Here is a 3,538-nt window from a genome sequence, read left to right as displayed (position 1 = left end):
CTTCTCCCTGGAATGTGACAGAAGCTGTTTTCTGCACATTTTCAGTGTTTATTGCTCCTGAGCATTTGCAACATACAAAAACTGTCTTCCCAGTTAGCCTTCCTTTTATATTGCTGCACCCCTTATGTGTCCATAGCTTACACTAGGTACATCTTATGGAGTTTCTACCTACGCCTTTTGTACAGATTGAGTAGGGTCATCTCCCTGAAGGGATTTGTGGCTTGCTTGGCTTCCTACTTATTAAGACTTTGGTTTTTGCTAGATTGACTCTAAGGCCTTTGATCCTAATCCTTGATTCCACTTCTCTAGTTCAGATAGTGACTCAGCTATTACAGCAAGGTCATCAGCATAGAGGAGCTCCCAGGGGCATCTTGTCTTGAATTCCTCTGTTATTGCCTGGAGGACTATGATGAATAAGAGGGGGCTGAGGACTGATCCCTGGTTGACCCCTACTCCTACCCGGAATTCTTCACTGCACTTGTTGCCAATCCTCACCTTACTGACAGCGTCCCTGTACATGGCTTGCACAGCTCTCACTAACTATTCATCTATCCCTAGTTTCCTCATTGACCATCAGATAAGGAATCGGGGGAACCTGTCAAAGACTTTCTCCATGTCAACAAAAGCCAGGTACAGAGGTTTATCTTTGGCTAGGTATTTCTCCTGCAGCTGTCTTACCAGAAATATAGCATCAGTGGTACTTTTCCCTGGCACGAACCCAAACTGCATCTCACCTAGACTGACTCTCCCTAATTAGTTGGGCTATGACCCTCTCTGTGATTATTATTACCTGATCCAACAACTTGATACCTCTGTAATTATTTGTATCTAAAGCGTCACCTTTACCTTTGTAGCAGTTGACTATGGTGCTGCTACACCAGGCATTGGGTATGACTCCTTCATATATCACCTAGTTGACTATACGGGTGACTAGGCTATAGCCGACACTGCCAGATATTTTGAGTGTCTCTGTGATGATTCCTGATAGGCTGGAGGCTTTCCCTGTCTTCAAACCCTTAATTGCTTTATCTACCAAGGTACTTTCAATTCAGATAGCTGGTTCCTCTGTTGGGTCGACATTCGGCAGACTCTCTTTCTCCCATTCATTCTCTTTATTTAGTAACCTTTCATAGTGGCATCTCCAAACCTCTCTCTTTGCAATCTCATTTAATGCAAGTGAACCATCATCCATGCAGACACATTTCTCTCCTACAACATCATGATTCTCTCAAAGTGTACAGTATTATATATCTATTAAAGGCCATCTAATTGATCAGTTTTGCACTACGTATTCAAAGGAATGTTAGGTAACAGTCTGATTACATAGCCTTGCACTCTTCAAATGGCAGTTATGAAATGAACGCCCACCCATCCAATGAAGCGAGGCATGTGGAAGTGTAATATATATATATTTATGTATATATATATATATATATATATATATATATATATATATATATATTTATTTATATATTTATTTATATATTTATATATATATATAAAGACAAGAGATTTGAGAGGCAAAAGAACATTTAACATTTCTGTATGTTTGCGGCAATTTTATAATTTATTCCGGATTACACCATTAACTTCAAAGCTTAGGTACATAATAATATATATGCTGCACAATGCAGAGTTGTTATAGCATGGTGGTGAGAAACTTCTGCAACAACTTCACTCCTTGTTTGGCAGGATATGGGCTAGTGAATCTGTACCTGAGGACTGGAGAGATACAGTTATGGTGGTCTTATATAAAGGAATGATTGTGAGTAACAAGAATGATTGTGGTAACTACAGGGGAATATCATCGCTTTCTGTCGTAGGAAAGGTTTTATGCAGGGTACTTCTGGATCGTCTGCTGAAACATGTTGCACATTGTGTTCTTCCAGAAAGTCAATGTGGGACTGCTGATGTGATCTTTTCAGCTAGACAGCTTCAGGAGAAGTGTGTGGAACAGGGTCTGGATTTATATCATGTGTTTGTCGATTCTGACAAAAGCCTTTGATACCGTTAATAGAAATGCACTGTGGAAAGTCCTCCAGAAACTTGGGTGTCCTGAAAAGTTCTTTGCTTTGGTTAGGTCTTTTCATGAAGACATGAAGGGTAGGGTTAATGTTAGAGGGAAAATGTCAGAGCCTATCTCAATACAAAATGGAGTGAAACAGGGGGATATTCTGGCACCGACTCTATTCGCCATATATTTTGCAATGGTTTTTTGTATTGCATTCAGAAACTGCAGATATGGTGTTTACAGCCATTATCAAACCTCTGGCAGCATATTTAATATCAGATGCTTTGCTGCAAAAACAAAGGTATTTACCTCTATGATAAGAGACCTTTTGAATGCAGATGATTGTGATCTAGTAGCGCACACAGAGATTGATATGCAACACATTTTGAATGCATTCTCTGATGCTTGCACTGCCTTAGGATTGACAGTCAGTCTCAAGAAAACTGTTGTCATGTACCAACCTGCCCGTGGTAAGCAGTATATTGAACCAAATATCTATGTGTATGGTAGAAGACTTAGTGTAGTCGATCAGTTTGTCAACCTGGGAAGCACTGTTAATAGATATCACAATTTGGATAATGAAATTCCATACAGAATTAGGAAAGCAAGTGATGCTTTCAGGAGGCTAGAAAGGCGCCTCTGGAGTCGGTGAGACATATGCAGGAAGACAAAGATAAAGGTGTACTAGGCATGTGTGCTCTCTTTTTTTATGCCTGCAAGACCTGGGTCACATATCGATACCACCTTAAACAACTGGAACGTCTCCATCAGATGTGTCTCAGACGGATCTATGGCATTAAGTGGGAGGACCGCATCAGTGATCTTGAGATATTGGAACGCTCTCAGTGTGAAAGTATAGAAATTCTTGTGTTGAAGCAAAGTCTCAGATGGAGTGGTTATCTGGTCAGGATGCAAGTTTCAAGGATGCCAAAGCAACTCTTTTATGGAGAGTTAGCTAAAGGAGAACGACCTCCACATAAATAAAAAAAAGAGGCATAAAGACTAACTGAAGGCTTCCTTGAGATATGCTAGCATCTCTCCTGACACACAAGAGGGCATAGCTATTGACCATAGCAGGTGGAGAAGGATTGTGTATGAGGGGACAGCTACTTTTTGAGAAATCTTGAGCTACGCATGAGAAAGTAAGGAGGGATGTCAGGAAGGGCATTGCTGTTGCACTTCCATATGGTAAGGGTCTTCCTATGATGCTGACATGTAGTGTCTGTGCAAAACCGTGCCTCAGCAAAGCTGGACTCAAGAGTCATCTTCGTAGTCATAAAGCAAGACCGATGATTGACAATCAGGCTACTGGTGGTGGTGCTACACACCATATTATAATCATATCTGTCAAGCATGTGGAATGGAGTGTAATTCGGTCGGAGGACTTAAACAACTTGCAAAGGTACATGAAGCCCAGTTACAACTATAGCCATCTATTGCTGGTAAAGGTTTTAGCTGCCCATTCTGTACAAGACATTGTAGATCTTTAGCTGGGCTAAAAAGCTATGTTCGATCACAGCACCATTA

At 40.8% G+C, this 3,538-nt stretch overlaps 1 protein-coding gene across 2 annotated transcripts in view; it reads right to left on the bottom strand.

Moving 5' to 3' along the window:
- Positions 1 to 3,538, bottom strand: part of LOC106880276 (feline leukemia virus subgroup C receptor-related protein 2) — a 300,669-nt gene that overhangs the window by 71,001 nt on the left and 226,130 nt on the right. The gene's annotated exons all lie outside the window — the stretch shown is intronic.

Source organism: Octopus bimaculoides, chromosome 3 (genome assembly GCF_001194135.2).
Source record: "Octopus bimaculoides isolate UCB-OBI-ISO-001 chromosome 3, ASM119413v2, whole genome shotgun sequence".
Classification (NCBI taxonomy): Eukaryota; Metazoa; Mollusca; class Cephalopoda; order Octopoda; family Octopodidae; genus Octopus; species Octopus bimaculoides.
This window is presented reverse-complemented; position numbering and strand designations above follow the sequence as displayed.